This window comes from Cyanistes caeruleus, chromosome 4 (assembly GCF_971803275.1).
Source record: "Cyanistes caeruleus chromosome 4, bCyaCae1.hap1.1, whole genome shotgun sequence".
NCBI lineage: Eukaryota > Metazoa > Chordata > Aves > Passeriformes > Paridae > Cyanistes > Cyanistes caeruleus.
In genome coordinates this window covers 47,989,137-48,014,647 of record NC_141704.1, presented here as the reverse complement: position 1 = coordinate 48,014,647, position 25,511 = coordinate 47,989,137, and the positions used below count along the sequence as shown (strand labels likewise).

Genomic DNA, 25,511 nt, shown 5'->3' with positions numbered 1-25,511 from the left:
ACTTAATCTGAAAACTATCAGAGAGGGACTGCTACCAAAGTGACAAGAAAGAGTGAGGAGAAACACATAGAAAAGGAAAGAAAGGGACTGAAAATGTAAAGCAGGAAATAAGTAGATAAATAAAAAAGCAAGCCAGAACAAAGAATTACTTGCCATACAAGCAAGATTCCTTTCTTTATTTCATCTGCACTCACTTCAGTCCAAGTGTAAGGATTCTCAGAAGGTGATCTCTAACTGGGCAGTAAAATTTTAGCAGTAGGAAAAGAACCCCAGAGTAACATCTCTTGTTTGCAAGGAGGGATGTGAGAGGTCAGTCCTGCAGCTGTGATACCTCTCCATCCCATGGCAGGTCCAAGCTGAGATGTGTTTGTAGGTGGGCAAAAGGGCTGACACTTTCTATGCACAAAATCTGAGTAAATACACTCTCCCTTTTTCAGTGTGAGAGGTTTCAGGGCCCCCCTGATGTAGTTCCTCTGCTATGCAGTATCAGGAAGATGTTTATCTATGATGGTTTTGGGACATGTGCAAATGGTGCATTCAGCTCCAAGTTTCAAGCCTGAGCAGGACTGGAAGCTGTATGTGGTCCTGAACTGCTCACTGTGGGGCAGAGAAGTCTGAGCTCCACTTTTGTTCATCACTAAATAGCAGCTTGAGAGGAAGCTGGGTAGGGCTGGATTCCTCAAAGATGAGTGACTTTCATGTTGTACATAATACACATTTTTCAACAGAAATGCCCTTGGGGTTGGACTGGTGCCACCTTCCATGAAAAGCTCCTGGAAAACTCACTGTGGCTCAGCAGGGAAAGACCAAATCCTCCTGATGCTGAGGCAAAAGGGAGAACACTCTTGGCAGTTGTTGCTTGTTTCAGGTAAGGAACTTGGTAAACAAGGCTCTGCATAATTGCACCTCTGAAGAGGGATTTGAGATGAGAATATGAAGAGCTCCATCAAAAGAAAAACAACATTTATTTGCATGTGAAGGAATGCATCCAACTTTACCAAGACTAAGGTCTGGGCTGCCTGGCACATTGTTTGAAGCTCTGTCAGAAGAGATTACTTGTTTCATATAGTAATCATAACTAGCATCCTAATATCTCTTTCACCTCGCCAATGGAAATTTCTTTTTTGATTAACCTGACTCGCCCTGGAATAACTCAACCCAGGGCCCTTGTGTTGCTCTATCAGACATGCAACACACCCTTCAAGGGGCAAAACCTGCCTCTGCCTCCTACCTCCAAGAATGATTAAACAAAAATAACACTGTTTTTAAGAGGGAGGACTGAATCAAAGCAGCCCTTTGAAATATCTGCCAACCCAGAAGTCAGCTCTCCAAAGAAATTACTCTAAATGAGTGAGTGTGAGTAGGCAGTGTGATAGCTGGGGCAATTTCCAAGAGTGATGCTCATCAGGCATATAATGCTGTTGAAAGTAAAGTTGACAGGGTGCTCACATCCCAGTAGACCAAGGTTAAGGAGATTCAACCTGCCCCTCCCAAAAGTCCTGTCACACTTCCCCTCAGAGTCAGAATTTGTTTTCTAATGGATGTGTCTGATGCCAGATTAATTTTGTAGACTTAGTGAAGTGAAAAATAAATGAAAACTTGAAATGGAAATTGAGCTAGATGTAAGGTAATAATTCAATGTGATGCAGACATTATTATTAGTAGTAATGTATTGCACTTCTTATCATATGACATGGAACAAAATCCTTCCCTTTTTCTTCCCCACTGAGTTTGCTATAAGACCTGCAGAACTGCACTGCTTCTAAAAGGCATTTCTTGTCACCACAAAATAGCTATTGAGACCCTGGGATCACAGCCCTTCCTGGTCATCCGAGAGCACAGGCAGCAGCAGCTGTGCCACAGTCAAAGGGCCTGGGGGTATCTGGGCACTGCTGTAGAGTTACTTGAAACCAGCTGCTTTCCTGTGCAGGAGGGCTCACACTGGGCATCAAGATGAGCTTTGGTGCTGGCACAGCCTGCTCAGGACCCTTGGCTCAGCATCACTGCTGGACAACACATGTGACCCACACATCCAGCATCCCTTTCTCCTGTGCTCCACAGCCACGCTGACCCCTCTAAGGGAGGTAGAAAGGTAATGTCTGCACAAGTAAAATGAATAAACACATATTTCTGAATTCCTTTTTTTTTTTTTTTTTTGCATTAATATTTCTGTATCCATCTCTCCCTCATGTTCTTTGGGTGAGATTTTGGTGAATTTACTGTCCTCCTGATCCAGCTTTCCAAACACATCCAATCATTTTTTTAGCTATTCAGAGGGGTATCTAGTGTATCTGCTTGCCAGGATAGAGCAGCAGCTTATAATCAGTTTATTTTCAGCAAGCTGCATTCTTTGGTGTCTGGCCAGAGGGTTTTTACATCAGCTGCACACAGATTTTTGGAAGGCACCTGGTGTGATTTTCTGCTGGAGAGCACCTGGGAAAGCAGAGTTCAGCTCAGGAGAGAAATCACACTCATCAGGTTCAGTGTCCCCAGGCCAATTGTCTGACTAGGAATCTGCTTCATTTCTCAGCTGCTCACATGTGCAACAATTTTGATTTCAGTCTCTAAAATACCTCTCAGGTTTCTCCCTCTAAAAACAAAATGGCTATATTACAAGTAAGATTTTCAGTGATAACACAAGGAGATTCTTCTGTTGTCACTTCCTTGGTCTTGTTGGGTTTTGTCTCATACTAAACAAGGGTAGAAAAGAAGCCCTGTAGTTCAAAGCCTGATTTCAAGTCAGAGGAGAGACTTTGAGGTGCTCTGGCACAGGTTTCAAATACTAGCTTTGTCCTCTGAATGAATTTATGTTGTGGGTATGCAAAACATTTCATGTCTGTAAGTTTCAAAATGTTTGAGGTGTGCTCCTGTTACAAAAATGCCCTGAGTTTGGAGCTGACAGTCTGCAAATAGAGATGAGCTCCACAGATTAATATTGCTCACTTAATATAATATTGAGGGCATATGAGGAACTGTTTTTCTGGTTATGCACTTGACACGTAGCACTCTTTAGGCCAGAAAATGGGTTTAGAGCTGCACAGTTTAGTTTTGAAATGCAGATTGGGTCATTTGTATGTTTGGCTGTTTGATTCATGTGTACAACTATAGCAGCAATCCAGCATAAGCCTGTTTGAAATGTGTCCCTGGCAGTCAGCTGGGCATTTCTAATCAAGCCTGACTCTGGAACTACTTTCATACTCCAAAGGGATTACACTATCACAAATCACTGGGTACCATTTCCAAATGGTGTGATTGCTGTATGACAGCTAGAGGAAATGCTGCCTGCTTCCTGACTTATAGGAAAAGTCATTTGTTTAAATGAGAATTAGCTCTTTATCATCTGGAAGAACCAAGTATTATATGGCAATGTAAATATGTCAGAGAAGTGGTGTGTCAAGCTGAAGCAAGGCAGAAAATGCTAGAAATATGAGGAGCCTTGTGTGCATTTTCAGCTTTGTGCAGATTGTCCTGTGGGTCCTAGAGCTAAACTGGTCCCTCTAGTTTGCCATCTATAAAATGTCTATGATTTTATAATTATCTCCATCTGAGGTCTGCTGGAAAGATTTATTCTTTAGTGTTTGCAAAATATTTAGAGATTCCCAACAGAATATGTTCCATCAATGTAAAAATATGCATTATTCATCCCCTTTTTAAAACTAAGTTCTGACTTAAGGAGCAAGAGATTATCTTGCAAGCAAAATGCAACTAAAATGAACAAACTAATATTTATGAAAGCATAGCACAAGACCAAGTACCTCAGGGAATTTTTTTCTTTTGCTGGGTTTTTGGCTTTTTTAAGATCTAATTAATTCCTATTTCTTAGAAATCAGATTACAATCTACAATGGATGAGCTAGCTACACTGGATATAGATCCAGCAGTGTGGATATTTGCCTGATCAGTCTGGTATTGGACTTATCTGGAAGCATGTTATCCCAGATTAATACGTTCAGCTGACTTAAAGCAGCTCTTTGCAGAGCCAGTGGACATATCCACACAGTAATTCCACTGTGCTCTGCAAACTGATTTTGCATGGAGTCAGCTGAGGTCTGGAATGAAGGTGAAATTCATTGTCACTCTGCCTTGGCTCTGTGTGTTCCAAGCTGGTTATTGCTGTCTTCTGTACATCAGTCTCGGGCAGAGTGATGGGCCGAGGTGGAGCACAGTGCAGCGGGGGTACTCAGTGTGGTTCCAGGAAAGAAAGCAAAGCTGTCACGTCACAGGCAGCTTTAAAATAATTTATAAATGAGTGGTCAGGAAATTCATCATGCCACAGGTCTCACTTAACTTGGCAGCATTTAAGGTTTATCTTTTCACACACAGATGTTTTTCAATGGCCTCACCCACAGGCTATAGTGGCCCAGTGCTTGTCCTCCCAGCTGCCAACCTTTGCTAGATATTAGGGTGCCCTTCTGGACAGGGGGCCAGGATTGGAGGAAGAGACAGCTCCTTTATCTCCTTGACATGCTTCCCTTCCAGTACCAAATCCTATTTTTTCATCTAATGGGCAGCCCACTTTTCCTACTAAAAATGCTTTTAGCTCTAATGACAGGTAGGGTTGCAAACTTGGAGAGAGTTTCACTGGCAGATTTGGACCCCTTAGCAGTCCTTCAGCAGGTCAGCAGAGGGGTACACCAAGTTCATTTATCCAGGGGAGCCAGGACAACACTCTGACCCTAATCTGTTGAATTATTATGTAGACAATGCTGTCCACTACTTTCCCCGGGTCACCTTCCCTGGGGATATTTGTCAGGGAAGTTGCACAGAAAGGAGAAACTCAGTCAAGTTAAAAAGAATTAAGAGAAGGAACGACAAGAAACATCAAGTCTCAAAATTCAGCTTGCAAGAGAAATAAAAGTTAATAACAAAAGAGTCTGTAAGCTGTTTGGTGGCAAGAGGGCAGCTGGGAGAAAATTGGGTTCATGACCCAACAAGCAGATAATCTGTAGCAGAATGGACCAAGAATCAAGGAAATAATTAAAATATCCAGCAGTCTTCACTAAACATGATTTGAGGACAAATAAAATTATCTGATAAAAGAGGATGCACTTGGATTTATAAAGACTGGTGTAATTAGCTTCTTTGAGATTGTGTTGTCCTAACAATATTCACCTCCAGGCAGTGCTTGGAGGAGGCTGCATTTCCACAGCATCTTAGCACAGCTTTGAAGATGCCCAGTGGCAGAATCTCTTGTATACTCATCCTCACCTCTGCCCCCTGTACAGCTTTCCCTTAGGCATGATCTACAAACTGGACTGGTGATGTACCTTGGGTTGAAATAATCCTTCAAAGATGAAGAGGCAGAGCATTATTTTCTATCTGACAAAATTATAGTACAATTTTTCTTGCACAGATGGAGATCAGGGGCAAGTGGTGGTATCAGGACTAGGAAAAGTGGTGAAGAGAGGATGGAGAGAGATAAGGAAGGCATTGGGTGCAGTGGTGGTAGGAGACAGGAATTTCTCACACCACTTTCTTTCAAACTTGACACGGTAAAGCGCAGGGTGGTTTCAGGGGAATAAATGTTATCATTGAAAAGTTGTGGTGGACAGAATTGCTTGCTGAAACTGGAAAGCAGAAAAATTATTCTATACACTTAAAGAGAAAAGAAAATCTGCACAAATGGTAAATCTACCAGCCTAGATTTACCTTCTAGAGCAAAAGGAGAAACAAACTACCAATAAGCACAAAGAAGGCACAATGAATTTACATTTCTTAAGAATTAAATAACCCAAGTGAGTGTATTTTTTCCCAGACAGTATTAAAGGAAAAGGATAAAAGCAAAAGATGTCTGATAGCATAAGGGGACTTGACCCTGTATTTCCCCTGGTGTGGCTTAAAGCAGACTATAATAACATGTTCTTGGAGAAACTGGAAGATTGCTGCTGGAATTTTTGAAAATCCATTCTCAAGAAATAATTGGCCAAGATTTCATGCCAAGCCAGAAAAGCAGATCACATGAGGGCCCAGAGGTCTGTCCATGGTTCAGGGCACATTAATATTTTCTGCAGTGTTTGAGAGGCTGTAAAAAGGTGAAGGATACAAATAGGTAGCTGGTGCAGGGCCAAGAAGAGCTACAAGCAAATTAAAGGCAAGCCTTGGACTTGAGTATGAGCATGACAAATGGGAGAAATGGTCTGGAAAAGTAGGAAGCAATTCTATAAGAAGTGCAAAGTCAGATGAGCCTGTGTCAGCAATGTTTTATGCAGAGGTGAATTGATTGGGCCATTCAGGGATGGGCAGGTGATGTACCAGTGTCTGGCACTGGACATCCAGGACTGAACAACCAGACTGAAAGGTTCTTCTTTTCAGTAAGAGGATATATTTTGCATGGAAAAAAACAAAGGAAATTGTAAAGCAGTGTTCAGTGCTTGCTTGAGCTGTCTGATCCTAGGAACTACAGTCAATCTCTTTGAGTACCCCCAGTAATATTGCCTAAATTGAGCCGATTGAAAGAGCAACAGTGAAGTGTATCCTGCACCATTTGAAAGTGACTTGTGTTTTGCCATGTAAATCCACACAAAATTTGGCCCAAAGCATTTAGCATGGATTAACTCCAACTGCATTAGCAATAAGGCAATCCAAGTATAGAGAAAGAACAACAGATAAAACAGGTTTGTTCAATATATTCCAGTAAAACATGAAGGAATTAGGAAATGATTAAAGTAAGGTTATGTAAAGGGCAGCTCCCTGTCATGAACTTGACTTTTCTGGAATCAATTCTATACCATAAAAATAGATAGGGCAAGTAAAGTCAGAGATAAAAAATTGACTAAGTTTTCTCCCCTGCTGCCCCTAAAATATATAAAGCACTGCTTTCATTATTCTTGGTGGAAGGACAAACACTTGTACAACATATTGAGGAGAGGAGAGAGTATTCCAGCTGCTGTACAGACCCTTCCTAGGGATAATCCTGCCCCATACCTATTACAATGGATGCAGAAGATAGAGACAAGCTGAAAGTATGAAATGACCCTGCCTGAGGGCAAGGCCTGAAACATCAGCCAGGTCTTCAGACCTTTATGTATTGCTTCTCCCATTGATGGATTGCTTTGGACTAATGGAGGTGTAGGCTGTCACTGAATTCAGTGCACACTTGGTATGTGCGTGTCTGCACCACTCAAATCTCTGTTAACTGGTGCTACAAGTGGCAACAACCACAGAAAGACCCATAAATTTATCATATGGGAGTAAGGCATGTCCCCTCAAAACGAGTTCACACCCTGCTGTCACAGGCTTGCTGGTTCACCCACCCCCTGGTGCTGTGCACAGGGCCAGCACACACCTCACAGGGCTCCAGGGCACCCAGTCCTTCTCGGGCACTGAACTCCCTTGCAAACAGTTTCTGATACCCTGCACTTTCCTAGCTTAATTCTAGCTTGTAGAATTAAATGCCATGTAACAAATTACATTGTCAAAGCAGGCTGAGAAGAAATGAATCTTTCCAGCCTCATTCAGCTGGTACAGAAAAAATAATGTGATATTTCTCAGTCCATTGCACAGGGAACAGACAATGCCAACTGATTCCTTCTCCCTAATTGAGAAGAAATGGACAGTTAATGCAGCTGGGAGGGAAATGGAGAGGTCTGGCATTTCCAGTGCTGCAGATGAAAGTCTCTGAAAACTCTTTTGCTTGGCAAAGTGTCAGAAAGCATCCTTCCTCTTTTGAATGTAGAAAAAAGAGAGAATTTCTAAGCAGACCTTAAAATTTTTACATGTTATGCTGGATGACTGCAGCAAAGAAGAGCAGCCTAGGCATCAAAAAAAACCCAGTTAATCACTGGGGTTAATTAGACCACTGCAGTCATGAATAGGCACAGGCTGAACATTATTCTTCTCATTCCAATGAGAACTGAGCACATCACTTGCAGAGGAATATTTGTGTTTTGTATTTTCCTTCACCACTGACTGCAATAGAAAAGAAAATTACAGCCTGGCTACAAATGTCCATGAGACTGGAAATATTGGCTGCCTTGAGTGGACTGCTAAATATATGTTCTTCTCCTGATCACTATCAGCTATCAGTGCTTTCAAAATGGTCTTATTTCTGAGGGTCCAATTATCGTGGCTCTTTCTGCCGCCCCCTTCTCCCAGTGATGTTGGGAGGTAGGGGCCAGGGCAGGCAGGAGAGCTGCAGATGCTGATGCCCTGCTCCTGGCTGCTGGGTCGGCACCTCTGGGAGAGATGTCTGGGAGGATGTCCAGGAGGAGAGCTGTCCAAACAATGTTCATATAGGCTGAGAACAAGCTTTCCACTTGTCAGGGATAACCATTGCACAGCTCATCGAGGTGAGAACCATATATCACATCTTCTCTTATGCTACTTTTGTACTATGGATGCTGCAGAGTAAATGAGTGGTGACTTTAAGTTAAATGTCTCTCTTGCTGGACATGTACTTTTGGAAGAGACATGATATTGCCAGGATGTTATTTCACAGTTCTTCAGAATTAGAAAAGGTTCTGCAATAGAAATGAGACCTATATTCTTCACTTTCTGTGTCTACCAAGTTAGAAATATAATAAGTCCAGAATATCTCTATGGTTCTGTAATTTCAAGAAATAAGAGATAAGAACAATATACATATTTTTTTTCAGTGAACTGAATTATTAATGAATAATTTTAATTTTAATAATTTTAGAATGGTAGAAGTTAGGAAGAAAATTAGAATTCTAATAATTTTAGAATGGTAGAAGTTAGGAAGAGCTTTTAGCTACTCATAAGCACAAGTGTCAGTGGAAAGGAGTACTAACAATGTACAGTGTGGGTGTATTAGAGACAGAAATGTGAAATAAATCCTGTGCTGATATTGTGCTGCTCAGTAGAGTTCTCTAACCCAGCGCTCTCAGTGCCTGCGTTCTCACAGCTGGCAAAACCACTTTAAAAGCTGTTCATACTGGGAAGGAATGTGCATCTGTAAGTATCAGTCACTGGGGCACCCTGTCAGTCATGTTCCTGGGGTTTGTCTTTGCTGAGCTGCGGTTCACGCAAGGCCAAAGATGGGAGGAGGAGGCTCTCAGTTCACCTCACGTTGCCAGAACTCAGACTGATCTGATCCTTATATTAAAAATAACCTGTGGCTATCTCCAGCTTCTGCCTGCCACCTCTAGGGTCTGTTTTGGAAGGAGGGCTCTGAGTGTGCCAGCAGGGCTGGAGCCAAAGCACACTGTCAGTGTTTGCCATGGGAGCTGTCTAAAGTCTGGCAAATGTTAGGGCTTTCAACAGGGAGGAGCACAAGCACGGCCGTCTCAGCCACACCACTGCAGCCAGGGAGCATGGTCTTACAAACCTGACCTCTTGGGCTCTGGGTACAACACTCCTTGCACCTTTTCTGATGAGTGTTAAGTAGGTCCTCATGTGGTTCACAGGCTCCATGGTGGGCGCCTGCCTGGCCAGTGCAAGCCCACAATGGCTCACTGGGCACCGTGGTGTGTGGTGGTGCAGTGCCAGTAGCAGACACTCTGCACAGGTGGAAACATGCCCATCTGAAATAAATTCCTTGACTTTCATGCACACACTGGGAAATGACTCAGTTTTGCCTGAGATGACTGATCTATGTCAGCTTTTAATACCTCTGTATTACATCTTACTTTTATTGTAGTTGAAACCCACAAACAGCTGTTCACCCTTCCACTTCTCTCCCCAAATGTATGGTATTCTGACAGGTTCTGGACTGTCCACCCATTGCCTGTAACCATCTTTACAAAAGGTCCTGCCTCAGGGGGCATTTCTGTGCACTGTGAGGCACGTTTGGGTTGTAATGGAGTGTGATCAGTAATGGGACTGCTCCTTGGCAGCATCCACTGGCCAGGACCACCACTGAGCCTGGTGGTGCTCCAGCCCCCCATGGCACCTCAGGGGAAACCTGACTGCTTCTGCCAATATTGCTGCTCTCTGGGAAAAAGCCCTTTTGACAAAAACATTGTTTATTGTTTCATTCACAAAATCATACCAATCTTAAAAGATATTCCATGAAAGCATTTGGTTTTTAAATGACAAAATATATTTAACGAAAAAAAAAAAGAAATTTAAGTTCAAGCTATTTGTATGTTGTTCTGGCTTCTCATATTCCAGCCAAATGTAAGACTTTGTATTGCTATTTCTATATTATTTATTGATATCAGAATTATTACTGCATTATTCAATATTCTATTATAATGTAATAACTAAGGCTAAATATCTGAATAATTTACTGCTGACTTCAGTTATTTAAAAATTATTATAATCAGCTGCTGTTTTACATGGAATAAAACAACCTGCTTTACATAGCATAGTGTTTTCCAATATATAGAGACAACATGAAAATTCTATGAAAATTTGACTAACAAAATAAGAATGGCTTATTTGCATTTTTTCTTTAAAATGTTCTTCAGCTATAATATGCATGAAACATTTAATATAGAAAATAAAATAAATTATTCCACTCAGAACTAACCAGGAATTAAACATAATGATTTTTTTTAAGTCTTGCACATTAATAAACCATCTCCAAGTTATTAAACACATAAAAATTTCATTAGAAGGTTAAAAGGCATATATATATATGCGTGTGTGTGTGCTTTTCAGAAGGAGTACTTCAATTTGATATAATTTCAAGTTTTTCTGAGACACTCTTTACATTGAAGAGACAATTTTTAAGACTTTCTGTTCCATTGCAAATTATCCACAGTTACTCCAAGGCAGAGTAAACGCAGAGGTAATGTCCCAGGGCTCCTGTGACACCGAGTTCTGGCTTTCTGAGGTGTGCCCATGCGTGACCCTGGCTGCACAGCTCATCACTAAGGGCTACAAAGGCACTTTTCCCTGGCAGTGGGGATGTCCACAGGGCAGAGGGGAGCCTTGCAGGGAGCATCCTGCTTGTGCCACATGGCTGGGGGCTCTGCACCTCCGCACGCTGTTTATGAGCCCTTGGGCTGAGCAGCAGGAGGCACAAACGGCTCTTGGCACACCCTTGCTGCCATCCTTGCAGCCCATCGGCCACCGGTGCACAGAGGTGGCACTGCCACCAAGGAAGCTGCTGGCCTCTCTTCCCAGGACACCCCCAGCTTGCTGGAGCTGCTCCTGTGCAAAGCCCAGCTTGTGGCAGCTGGGAGGTTTCCAGTGTGTGCTTGCCCTATGGGCCTTTTCCAATGCCAAGTACGAGCAGTGCCCAGAACTTATTTACTTGCATTTCAAGCTGAACACTAATATAAACAGCTAATTTAGAGATTGAGGAGGGCTTGGCAGGTACACCCAAGGGATGGGGCTTTAAAGAAAATTGGGAAGACTCTAAGGAGTATTTTGATAATGAGCACAAAATGCAGATAAAAGCAAAGTAGAAAGTGAATGCTGAACACCTGCACTTGGCAGAAAAAACAGACCAAGCAAAAACAAAAATGCAATTCACACCCATCTTTAGAGTCTGTTCTCTTAAGAAACCTACAGCTTATAAAAATTTTATTGAGTCAGCTTTACAAGGCAAAGTTTGAAATGTGATCCCTCTTCTTCAAAATTAAGCTGTTGATTAGAAAAAAAAAATACAGTGGCCAGCTTTGAGAAGTTTGTTTCACTTAGAGCCATAATTAAGGATGATATTGTTTTGGCCTTGGATATGCATGTGCAAGTGAATGCTTGTTTATACGCCTTCAACAGAGAAGTAGAAGGGAAAAACACAACTTACAGATTTACAATGCGTTCGGGGCGCTATGTTTTGTGCACTAAACCCTGTGAAAATGTAAACATAAACAACATCAGTCAGACCAAAGTAATATAATAAATGGAAAAGAAGAAACAAAGTTGGTCATGAAGTTGAGTTCAGAACACTCCACAGAACAGGTCATTTCAGGAAAGGTTTGAAGTGATGCTGGGTCAAACTTCATGCTCTTCAACCCATCTGGGAAGGAGGCTCTAGGAAACAGGCGTGAAAAGCAAATTATGTAGCAATCCTTTTTATTATATGGAAGAAATGACAAAAATATCAACAAGCTGACATAATTTGCAAGGTATCAAATGCTTTAAGGACAAGTATGAGCGCCAGAAAAATGAAAGATGAAGTCATCTTTTATCAAAACATGTTTTCAGTTTCTGTGAAGCAACTAATAAATTAGTGATTTTGTGTGCCAGTGAAGAAACATTCAAGTATTGATATAAAATTATAAGAAACTCACATTTGATGGTTTGAAACAGGCTGAGTTCTCATGACCAGATAATTTAAAAAAACATATTGAGTAAACCCCAGATTTAATCAAAAGGCCTCTAATTCAGGCATGTTTTCTTCATCTGGTGTAATTTCCTCTGTCATATAATTCTCACTCCTCCTTGGTAGTTATTAGGTGTATTGTAAAAAGCCTCAAAAATCTGCAAGGGAATAAGGGCCATAGGCTCATTTGTATGTGGTCTTGGGATGGCAGCTTGTTTGTCCTGCCTCATGTCTGCAGGTCACAAGCACCAGTTCTGCCTGTGCAGAAACACAGAACTCTTCTTGGGAGCATTTTCTCCTCATCACTCCAGTTTTTCTGCCTACCTCCTTCTTGCTCTGCCTTCACACTGACTAAAACCCATGGGGAAAGCATGTCAGCATAAAACAAAGCTCCCCACAACTGCACCACTGACTCCAGCAGTGACCAGTTGGAGCGACGTAAGGAAGCATGCCAGCAACAGGAGAGGAGTACAGCCTCCCCTGTCATCACCTCTCTGTCACCAGCAGCTTCAGCCAGTCTTGTTGAGTTTATTGTGACCTTGATGAACTTCCTTCTTCGATTTCATCTGAGAACTTTTAACAGTGACATCCTTTTTTGTGCTCAAAATTAAACTCAAGAAGAAGACATGTTACTCATATTTTTTTGGGGGAAAAGGAAGTGCCTGAATACTTTACAGCTTCAAAAGTAAATTAACAAAATCCTAAACTGTAGGATGCTTATCTCTCAAGGAGCTTTTCCAGGTGGAGAGGCAACTTGGAAATAAGGCTTTCATGAAAATTTGTAGGCATCACTGCCGTAACAATACCATTGTGAGTGTACACTCTGCCAAAGTCAGATGGATTTTTCTCAGTTTAAGCTCTCTATTCTACCTTAGATGACACAGGAGATGTTGTGTGTTCTGCATCTTAACAGGAAGTTCTTAATACAGTAGCACAGTAAAGTGAAATGTAGCCTTTAATTAACTTGTTGACCATTGTGAACCCATTTGTATATTCCTCGTGATTATTAATTACACTGAACCTGAAAGCAGAAAAATCAAATGAGTAACATGTGAAAGCTTTGCAGAGATACGAAGGGCAAAAGGGCTGGTGAGGTCTGATATATTTTGAGTAGTCTATGTTGCTTTGAAAACATCCTGAGCAAATGATTCAGCAGAGTTATCTGAGGAAACTGGGCACCAGAAGAAGAGGTGTCTTGTTCAGCATTGACAATTTATCTTCTGCCTGTCTGCTCTTCACTGTGTCCAGTCAAACAAGCATAAAATGGACAGATGAAGACATTAAGTGATTTAGAGACACCATGCAAGAAGACCAGAAGAGGGTTTGCCACAAGAACATGGCCTTGATGTTTTTCCCCAAGTGAGTCACCCAAATTTCTCCTTTTTGCAGGCTTGACATTCAAGCTGGGATGTTTCAGTTTTATCTAGGCTGTAATCCCATTCTTTACACAGTGTCTAATCCAGACAAAAGGTACCATCAGTGTCACATAAAACATACCTTTAGCTAAAGTAACCACAATTTTTGCACTACTGCTTTTACTTTTACCATCCTTTTCTCCCTCTCAGCCACAGATTTTAATCCATTTGGCCTAGGCCATCAATATTTCCTCTGCAGAGAAGCTTGGTGCAGAGTTGAACCTCCTGGTTCATCCATCCTTTCCAGCCATACATGACCTGGGAACTGTACCACCCTTTGCCCAAAGGAGTGAAGAGGTCTGTAACTGCAGGCAGGACCACACAAGTAAAAGGTTTTGGTCAAGCTGCACAAGGGTTTGCAAAGAACTCTTCATAACTGATGCCTGGAACCTGAGGCCAAAGAACTTCTGCTGGATTTCATCTGGAAAATTTGGGATTTAAAGATGCTCTAAGGAAGAGATAGCTCTACCAGATCATAGCAGAGGTTGAAAAGTTCAGCTGAAGCAAAGAGGTCTGCCTCTCTCATATACACTTTGGCCAGATCTTCCTTGGTAACGTATCTTTAGTGGATCACTTTAATTAAATGGGCTGCCACACAGAAGCAGGCATATTTTAATGCAGGCAAGTTCCTAGTGTTAATATAGAGACAAGTATGTCAGAGTGAGCAAGCCACTGGTCTAAATTCAGCTACAAGATTGGGTAAGTTGTCTGTAGGCAAGAGGTTAGTGTCAGCACAGTTCTTAGGAAAGACTGACTCTTAAAATATCATATCTGAATGTATGGTCTTCTCAAGCTACAAAAATCTGTCAGGCCCATTGCCAAGAGGAATTGGGTTGCACATGCTACAGCTTTGGTTCCATGGTGCTCCAGCAGGATGATCTACACACATACACATTTCCAAATCCAGGCCTGCCTTTTTATCTTTAAATGGCAGTGCGTGCCAAGGAATTTTCCCCCAGCAATTGTATACCCTCTGGATGAACATGCTGTATTCCATAGGGGTCAAACATCTAGGAGGAAAATTCCTGATTAATAAAAACCACAGCTAGCTCTTCTGTCTCCACAGCAACCTACAAAGGTGTTCCAGCTAAGTGCTTGTTCTGCAGGAATCCAGATTCACAGCACTCTGTGTGTAAGCTGTTTTTATGCAATTTGAAGACTAAACTCCTGGTATCTTCAGGCAGTTGGCTGAGGTACCTGACACAGCAGCAACACCTGCCTTGGGTCCCTCTGCAGCAAGGAGAGAGATATCTCACTCAATGCTTATTAGGCTCTTATTTGCAAATATCACCCCACTTACACAAGAAAAAAAAAAATTGTGAATGTATATTTCTGTGGCTGTTCAAAGAGGTGGATGTAAGTGTATTCACATCCTTACAGTTTTACAGGATAATTTGATCCTGTCTGAAAATGCAGGCTAAGGTATTTAAAAGCAAAGAGAATAATCTGTGGAGAGGAATACAGTATCCTGCTAAAAATGTTATATGTCTGGTGTGGGAATACTTATGTTCTAAGGAGGCTATAAATGAATACTTAACCACTTTAGTGCTGTGATGACCCTCATGTGGTCCTGGGACATACTGCATGGTATTCTTTAGCTGACACTCCACCAAAAATAATGGGAGTGTGCATAACAGAGCCAGCCTGGAGCAAAGAATTGACTCCAGGAACTACCAGACTGTCCTGCCTGATAAAATGTGCTGATGATTTTAAAACAATGTAATCTTGCTATTCTAGATACTATAAAGGCTATTTATGAATTCCAAATCAAAAGCATGTGTGGGCTGAGTCTCACATTTTAATACCTGGAATAGTACTGCTGTTGCTATACAAACCATAAATCTCTTTTGTAAGAAGGAAGGAAATATATATCACTTAGTACATAAATCATTTCAGGGTAATAATGTTGCATGACATTAAAAATATTACCTAATATAAATTTTAAACCAATAAAAGTGCAAAGTTTAACTATTCCAATTCATTATATTTCTTACTGGAAACTATTTGGACAATCCCTGCACATTTGCTTTGCCCTTGTGAGCATTACTAATTTTGGCATGAATGATCATTCATCTAAGAATTCATGCCTGAAATGAAATGATTCACCATTTGTTATTCTCTTCCAATAAATGTTTGTTACCCAGTCACAGCAGGGAAAGCACAGAGTTACTATGCAGCTCCTCACACAGCACAAATAGTGAGCAGTAGCAAGAAGCATTGAGCCGGTTCTGGAGATAAACTGTATCAGTCCAAGGTAATATCAGACATAAATCCCTCTTCTTTCCTTTCATGCTCCACCAGAGAAACAATCATTCCCAACTAAGAACAATTCAATTCTTACCAAGAGCATCTCAGCTTTACTGCTGAGCTTACTGGAGCTGGTGGCAGGACGAGACATCCTGGTGGCAGGATAATCCTCTCCCTCCCCAGACTGTGAGGAAGCACAGCCTGGGGGAGGCATTTCAGGCTGTCCTGCCTGTGTTTCAGTGGCTCTGTGCTTCTCTTGACTGGTCAGGTGCCATTGGTACTGGCTTGCATCTTACTTCCAGCACCAAAGGAAAAATAGGAATTTCAAATGCAGAAAAATATGAAAACCAAATTAAGGCTTTTAATGAAGGTCCAGGTGGGCATGATCAAGACTGAGTGTGTGCCAGGCTGTACTAAAACAAAGCACCACAGCCAAGTCTTTGTATTCCCCAGCATTGCTCCAGCACTGTTTTCCATCAAAGAGTACCTGGGCTGACACCTGTGTCCCTGTTCCTTATGGTTCAGTAAATCTGACAGTGACAGTGTCTGAGTATGGTGAGAGAATTCAGAAACCTGGATTCATAGCATCCTGTGCAATGTATTGTTTTACCCATTAGCTTCAACACTACAAGAACAAGTGCAAGGCAGAGGTCAGTCTGCAGCCATCAAAGTGGAGCAGTTGGGAAAAGTCTGTTTATAAACTCAAATCAGTTTAGTTCTGATTCCTAGAACATTTGATATGAAGGTAATTTTAGCTACCTGGTATACTGAGCTTTCCCCAGAATAAAATAATCTGTCTGGACCCTGTTGATCAAACTGTGCATGCATATCTTCTACAGACCAGGGCTAGTGCAGCAAAAAAAAAAAAAAACAACAAAAAACAAACTAATATGTAAAACAATTTCACAGGGAAAAAAAGGCTCTGGATTCTAAAGTCTCTAATTTTGGAAGAAAGGAATGTTTGTGTGTTGAATGAGAAATTAAAAAAAGGAGAAGTGAATTTTTCGGGATTGAAGTTCAGTATTGGAGTCAATGTTAATTCTGCTACTGCCTAAAAAAACACCTAAATTAAAAGTCAATGAAGAAAGGCAAGATAAAGCTCACACTGTGGTTGACACTGTGGCAGCCCAGTCCCCTTATCTTGGCTGGAGCCTCTCACATCGTGTAAATAATGATACACTCAAATAAATGGCCTTTGTCACTGTGGCTCACAGTAACTGGGGCTGCTTTCACTGCAGCCAGTGGGGTGGTTACAGATCCTGGAGTTCCTCTGCTGCCACATGAGGCTGCTGTGTAAGTGTTCCCTCGTGGCCTTACTGCTGAGTGGGTGGGGGATGCTCGGATATCACGTTCCTACACTCAGGATCCCTGCCCAGGATCTCCTGGTTACTCTCCCTGTTCCAGTGTTGTGCACCAGGATCGTGCTTTCCCTTTCCTTCTGCTTCAACTCCATGAAGAGAGGGTCTGAAAACCATTTCTCTTTTCTATTAAGGTGAAGTGAATATCTTGTGATTGGTCTTTAAGGCACTTTGCAATTGGCAGAAAGCATCAAAAGACTGTGCTAACCAAATTTCTATAGTGTTGGGCTTTGCTTTGATAGAGGTTTCCTAGGCTTGTAAGCACATCTTACTCCCATGTGCTGATCAGTTCTGCTCAGCCAGTTTCTCTCCTCGGTGCTTTCACTTATCTTTTTGGTTCATGGTTGACTTACACATGCTTTGAATAATTTGTGGGCTAATCATTAGCCTTCCTTTCAAAAAGTGTATTTCTGCTAAGTATCCCCTCTCCTTTTTTTCAATACCATGGACTTCTAATTACATCTCCTGCCAAAGGTGACCTGAGTTTTTGTGTCATGCCTCAGAGAGAGCAGTTCAGAGCACAGTGGATTACACTGCATGGCACACACTGCACAGCATTTTCACCACTGCATTAGTGCTGTTCATTTGCTTTTGTAAATTTGACATCAGGAAGATTTTCTCTCTGTTTCAGTGCCTTACGTAAGTAAGCCTTAGTGGGAACCACCTCAATATAAAATGAAGATGGCAAGTAACAGGCTCAATCATTTGGAAAGCACAACTCATTAAAGAGAGCAGAGCACTCATATTACTTTGGTCCACCTTCACTGCTTCCAGAAGGACAGTTTTCATGGCCAGATGGTCAGCTTTTCCAGCTGTTGAAATATTTTTGGGAGGACCATCATTCAAGATAAATCTGTGTGTCACTGGGGACAGATGCTGACCTCTGCAGGAAGAGGGTGGTTTGGCTCAAGCACTCCCAGCCAGAAGGCTGCTAGGAGGCAAATTCTGTGACATCTCTCATTGAACCTCATTATTCAGTCTAATGACCCCACTCAAGTCCAGGCATTACATTAGTGTGCAGGACAGCAGAATCAGAGCCTAGCAAGGCCTGGTATTTTGAACCCTGAAGAAACAGCAACTAATTTATATGCTGATCATTACCATGTCTTTAACATCCCCATTTCCTAACAAATTGATTGTGATGCCCTGGCTGGCATCAAGAAGCACCTCACACCACAGGAGCATTGCCAGAAGCCCTTGAATTCAAGCTGCAATGCCAAAACCCAGTCTAGCATGAGAGTGATCTCATCACAGCTTGGGAATGGAGTGAAAGCCGGTTCTGGGGGTTGCCTTTACTGCCTCAAAACAGGCATTCAGTGCCATGTGAAATCTCACCTACCCTCACATTGCTACCCCAGGGGTAGAGAGGTTTCCTAGAAGTCCTTTGTCACATCTGCCAGCCTCATGCAGTGCTCTGGGTGCTAGAAAGTGCCTTGAATAGCACTAGGTACTTGTGTACAGACGGCTGAACCTGCTTCTGGTGGGCAGCCAGCTGAACCAGGCTGACTTTGTGCTGGTGGAAGGATTTAGATGTATGAGCAGAGGTTTCTAGTTCTGCTGTATAAACCCCAGTCCCCACATGGCAGAGGGCACAGATCCTGAAAATCCACTGGCCCCACTGGGAGGTCACTGCACCGTGTGTGTTCCAGATGACAGCTCCTTCCTGCAACCTAACCATCCATCTCTGCTAGCTGGGAAGACAGCCTGGACACACAGTGCTCATACATCCACAAGCAGGTTCCTTTATTTGGAGTTGAATTCTAGTCCCAGTTTACCAGAGCTGAGTTCTATTAAGTGTTTCCAAACATCAATGCCTTTGGTCTGCTTCTCAGATTGAGCCAAATTAGCATGGGACACAAGAGGCTCTGCAGGGAGCTGTGCCTTTAGACATCTAGTTAGCCATTTAGTTATCCATTGTTAATTTTATCAGTACATAATTGAAAATTGCAGCCTTATGGGGGCAATGTACAAACTCTCACCTGCCTGATTATGAAATCATTAACTATTTTATTGCTCTTTGTCATCTTTGGTTTTTTTTCTCTGCAAGTAATAGGCATTTATTCCTGTTAGAAGCAATCCTAAACTAGATTTAGGCTGAAATAGCTAAATTACATTGGTAATTGGCAAATTGGTAAATACCAATTACATTGGTAATTGATTAAAATCATAGCTGGTTTTTTTTAACTATTCTTTCATTCCACTGTAATATGAAATTGAAGAAAAGCATTCAGCTCAACTAGATTAAGCTCCCACAATCAGCATAAAATGGCCTTAGTGGATGCTGACACCAAAAAACCTGATTCCAGCCCTTTGTGCCCTTTTGTTCCTGTAGCAGTGTTGCTTTAGCTGTGGGATGAGTTGAGTCAGTAAATCATGATCTGAAAAGGAGTTTTGCTGTGTTTTATACCTGGTTAGTTTTCAACCAGATGTGTCTCAGCCAGGCACTGCACAGAACTTAATGCTGGCACATGAACAACACATAGGAACAAGTGAATAAAAATTAAGTCTATTATGAAACTGCAATCTAGAAAAGTATCTAACAAATTTTGAATTTGTGGTCTGGGGGAATGAAAGCATCTTGCAACACTTGGACTAGGTAAAAACTATTAATAGCTTAAATGCTAAAGCCTTTATTTTCTCTGAAAAGCAGCAGTGGCTGATCAGCAATCACTCTTGCGTGCTGATCTTGCAAGCCTAACAGTCTTTTTCCCACTGCTGAGTGAGTCCCAGATGGTTCATAGAGCTATTTGTCCTACATACTTGTAAGGATCCATTATCTGGATAGCTGACTCGTGCAGCAAAAGATTTTCCAACCCAGAATATTTCCTCTCAGTGCTCTGTGCTATGGTTTTCAGGCATGCACGCAATATTTAAATTTATATATTTATTATTTATTATGGAGTCATTCCTTTGAAAAAGACTTCATTGCATAAAGAAGAAAAAGCACATTTAATGTTGCAATCAGAACATAGTGAGGATTTCAGGACTGAAATCATTCCACTGCCACAGGGCCAAAAATTTTGCAGCTGAGATTGTCATAAACCAAACACCTGCTTAGTTTATTTCTGAAAGTTCATGCCAGTGATGCTGAACTTACGTATCTAAAAAGCAGGCCACAGACCTGATGAAAAAATGCAGGAGTGTCTGATGGTTTGTAGGGCAGGGAGAGGTTGCAGGAAAAGCTTATGCTAGGGCTGAGGAAAAAGCAGAGCTTTATTGTTTTGCAAGTAGTCCAGCAGCTGATATAGCTGATAACCAGTGGAAAGGTAGGATGAGCTTTGCTAAGGCAGGAGCAACTGCCCTCTTTAAGAAATACTCCTGCAAAGCCACGGGTAGCCAGTTTTACCTCCCAACACAGTGGTGGGTAGAACTGTAACTGCACAGCAGGATGGCAGCAAGGCCAGAAATGTCCTCCTACAGCAAGTCAGCTCACCTCAGCCCACATCCCCTCACTTCATTCCCCCTAAACCAGCAGGCAGGCTGAACTTGGCCCCCTAAGCCTGCACTGGGCAGTGTTTCCCTGCAGACCTCTCTGCACTCCACTTGTGCAGAACAAAGGCACTGTCAGCTGCCTACACAGCTCCCCTGCAAGGGCTCCCCACTCTCAAAACACACCTTGGATTTGATTTTCTCGTGCTGGTTCACAGGGAATTCCAGACTGGGAGGGATCTGTAAAGGAGAGATGGCACATGTGACCAGATTCATTTTCACCCAAGGTTATGCATCGTGGCTGGGTATAAGCCCAGCCAGAGCATCTCTGCCTGCCAGCACAGGACTGGATGCCCCCCTTGCCATGACACAGCCCCACAGGGAACAGCCCCAATGTGCACTAACAGCAGCTTTACTTGTCTGCAAGTGGCTCACATATCTGACTTGGCTGGAGAAGGGCACAGATGTGGCTGCAAAAAACAAATCCATGGAATGTGGCAGGATCTGTGGCAAAATCATCATATTTGTGCCCAGCACATGCAGAGCCCCTATAGGAAAGCATGTGTGTTATAGTAGCATAAAATGTTGTAAACAACCTCCACATAGGACAAATAAATAAGGTGGCATTGCTGACGTTAAGCCTGGTTGCTGTGCTGCCCTGCTTCTTGCAGAACTGCTTTCACCTTGGCAAAGGGAGCTCAGACATCTTTTGGAAACATAACATGATCACTTGTCACTGCCTGAATCACAGAAACCTCCATCACCCCATGCAAACATTTAGAAAGAAGCACCATGACCCCCTTCATGTGCATAAATCACGGGTCCAGCCAACGTAAGAGCATTATATGGAAAAGATGTCACTGCAGCAGGTGCAGCAACTGCTTAACAATGGATTTTTCATCTCCTTTGCTGAGCATATTCACTGTTTGCTGAACTTTATGCTGGCTCTCAGAGTCAGTATATAAAACCGGCAAGTTTTCTGGCTTGTCGTGCCTTGGAATTACACAGAAATCCTGAACTCCCTCAAATCCCTTTAAACTCCCTATTAGCACAGTCCTTCTGTTTAGACTGGTTTGGGGATTTTAGAAAAAGATACAAGTACACAAAAGCAACAATAAAATGTGTTTTGCCATGGCTCCAACAGCTTCACAGTCACTTGACACCTGCCTTCATAAATCAGCTTACAGTTCTGCCAAGAAGAGTTTCCTTAAAATACCCTTTAATTACTTCACAGGGCACTAGCTTTTTGCCATTGCAGACTCAAACCAAGCCTATGGTTCCTGGAACAGCTTGTACTCCATCCTCTCTTCTACTTCCAAAATAGAGACTTGTTTTAAAAACACTGTGCTGCTTCAGGCTGCAGCTCCTGGGCAAGCATTAGAGGAGAAAAGATGAAAAGTAGGTGAGAAAAAATGAGGGTAGCAGAAGGATACAATCTAGTTCCTAAGGTGGAAGGAAGTCATCATGTCCAGAAATCCTAGGCTAAGAGGAGGGAGTAGTCCTTCACAAAACACCTTAGTATAGGGTTGGTGTGCACAAACACTTCTGGAGCGAGATGTGCTTCAGCCAACAAGGTATGCATAGGTCCCAGACCATCAGGTGCTTTCTTCAATCAGCACAAGAAGTGGATTAGGAGCAGCACAGAGCCCCTTTGTGACACACTCAGATGGCTCACTGGAACCTGGTCCTGCTGGAGGAGGTCTACAGCCACTCAAAAAGAATCTCTTTTATCAAACTCCTCATGGAGTGCTTGGGGCATACTGAAAAGACTAGTTCAGCACATTCAAGAAGACCAGCCCAAGTCTATTGTTTGCAGAGAGTTAATTTCCCTTGATTAGCCTTTGATTTGACTTTTCAATACACTGGTAACAACCTGCCTGTGAGGCACAAAGGAGTCTACAGCAACCATAGTTAACTTCAGGACATTTTTGGCCTTGCTGCTGTGGACCATAGCTTAAGGTGTGCTTTAGACATGCTCGGGTTTTGTATTTTTTTCTTTTTTTTTCTTGATTGAGGACTGGCAGACTAGAATATTTACATTTAGTCATCTTCATGTGAACTGGGTACTTATGGTCCCTGTAATGGAGATTTATCAGTACAGTCAGCCTGGCCATGACATTAGCAGTCTAGTTCTTGGCAAACGAAATTATTTCCTAGAATCCCTTGACTGTATTGGGGAGTTAAGTAACCTTGGACAGGGCCCTGTTGCTGACAATGCTGGGTGCCAAACTGGATACTTCAGGATGTTATTTCAGGCCTCGATGTGCTGTACTGGGAGGTCCTGTGTTGAGTCTGCCACCTCCTTGTAGGTGTCTCAGATTTCCTGTAGCATCTCAAGCAACATGAGAAGTCTCCGTGGAGGCAACTGAATCGCCCTTTGAGATCAGGTGTTGACATCTCTGTTCAAACACTTCAGTGTAGGTACTCCAGTTCTGAGCTGAACCTTACATAAGGCAGCTGTGTGGCAGGTAACACAGCCAGTCTTTACAAAAAGGCTTTGCTGCACCTCCCCGTAGTGGTGTGTGGTGGGAGAGCCATCCCCACAGCACAACACTCAGCCTGAAGCTCAGCATCTTTGTCCCTGCATCCTTTCTGCTCAGCAGGGAAGTTCTTCCTCTTTTGTTCTATTCAAGAATCTTGCCCACGGATTTCTGGACCTTTCTGCTGGTCCAGGTGAGTGAGGTTTGTTGTAGATCACCCCTGACTAGCCTTGCATACTGGGCTGATTTGGTCTTTAGTGGAGTTCTTATCAATGATGCTATTAAGTGTTGTGACCTTTGGTAGGAAATGGAAATGTTTTTCCAGTAGTTGACAGTCTCACTGCTGATACTGCAACTCTGTGCTTTGACTGTTTTACCAAAAATGCTTGGGCCCCTGCCACACTCCCCCGGTCCCCTCCCTTCCTCCTGCAGGAGTTGTGCTGACAGCATTTTCTGAAAATGTCTACACCCAGCAATCCCCCAAAGGGGAATTTCCCAAGACAAAGAAGAAACCACAGTAGGAGGATCTGCTCAGGGCTGGTCAGAAGAAAGGTATAATTCTTGGGCTCTCCTCTCACTCTACTTAGTTGCACTGTTTAATTCTACGAAATATTAGGAAAAAGGTGTTGAAGTCATAATATTTTAGAAGAAAAATAAAAGGTCAAGAATATAAGGAAATAGCCAACTTGGAGTAAGGAAGCTGCTGGATAATTGCATTCCTGAAAGATCTCAGCTAAATGCTAGGTAAAATTCCAGCACCAGGGAATGTGTAAGCATGAATGGGATTGGTCAGTTTGAGTCAAGCTACCATCTTTTTAATACATTTATGAAAGCGATGGATCAAAGGAGAGCCATCCAATCTCCAGGTTTTTGCCAACCACCATGCAGCCTCACCATGATACCTCTTTTCTTCCTGACAATCTCACTAAAAGCCACATGTAAACATGTTTCCAAGGATGTGCTGCCAGCACCTCCTGTAGTTTCTCAGGCAGTAAGTGGACTGTGGCTCATGAGCCAGCAGAGCCAGCAAGCTCAGTCCCTGCAGATGGCTGAAGTGAGGAAGTCTCAGCACCCACAACCCACACTGGTAGCAGTGGCCCACGGTGCCAGTGCAGGAGGTGAGCACTGGGAAGAGTGAAGCTGTGGGGCAGTGTCACTCCTCCCTCTGCACTGCTGAGCCAGGCAGCGCCTGTGCCACGCCAAAATGTGCAGATGTTGCACCCGTGTCAGCCACGGCACCTGGCACTTGTACCCTCTACATGGAGCAACAGGAATGCCTCCCCCACTGTCTCACACAAACACCCTGCATTAACAGCACCTTCTTCTATTTTATTTCATCACCGTGCTTCTCAGAGTATTTTCTGTTTGGTTTTGTTTTTATTGATTTAAAATGCAGAAAAAAGAAAGCAAAATAGATGTTTTGCTTACTAACAGTCCAGACGAAGCAAGTTTAAAAAAAAACCTGCTGATTTAAATAACCAAGTTATAGCTTGTTGATCAGAATGAGACCAAATATATAAAATACAAAATTACTGTCATATGTAATTGTTTTTTGTAACTTGAATAAAATCAAAGACAAAATAAAATGATTGCTAGCATTGCTTTTATCCAACTGACTGCCCAGAAGCCTGTAGTGCTTGAAGAGGATGTAAACAAAAGAGCTGGATGGGAACTTTTCAATTAAATGTTTTGCATCAAGAAATGCTGTTTCATTGAAACCATTGAAACTATTCAAGGAAATATAACAGTAGTTTTACTAACTTTTGTTAGCAACATCTTGGAGTTCAGAGTTATATTTCTGATTAGATGAAGAAAGAGACTGATAATCAGACTGATAATTTTAATGCACAAGACTGAGCATCACCTGAGTCTGATTGCCTTCACCAGGTGAGTAAATTCAACACTGCCTTAAGAAACACTTTCTCTCTTTTCCCTGATATTTTTTCTGAAAAATTTCAACAGCCTTTTGATCATCAGTGTGATTAAAATAGCTGTTAACATCTCAAAATATTTTGCAAAATAGAATTCATATTTCCAATTAGTTCAACTACCAGCCAAATGTATGAGTCTTCTTAAGGACCCCTGTTGAACTCCCATTCCATAAAGTCTATGAGAGATTAAGATAAAAGCATGCACTGAAGAAATTACCACAGAGAACATCAATATAGGTTCTTGAAACAGAGTGACTCAGAGTGGCAGTGGTAACTTCTTGACAGAGGTCAGCTTTAGACATTTCCAAAAAACTATAGCAAGCAAACTCAAGGGGATCTTCCTGATTCTGGGAAGAAAGTGCCATGGATGGGAGCTGGGTATTGAACTTCCAGTCACCAGAGCCCAGTGCCCTTAGAACTCCAAGTCATCCCATCACCATCCTCATTTTTAAAAGAGTTTGAGGGTACAGATGACTG

The 25,511-nt window shown here is 42.3% G+C and overlaps 1 long non-coding RNA gene across 1 annotated transcript in view; it reads left to right on the top strand.

The window, feature by feature from the left end:
- Positions 1–732: 732 nt before the first annotated feature.
- Positions 733–25,511, top strand: part of LOC147653622 (uncharacterized) — a 28,160-nt gene continuing 3,381 nt past the window's right edge. Inside the window, exon 1 of the long non-coding RNA XR_015285966.1 lies at positions 733–868. This is a non-coding gene — a long non-coding RNA (uncharacterized LOC147653622). The remainder of the gene's footprint in view (positions 869–25,511) is intronic.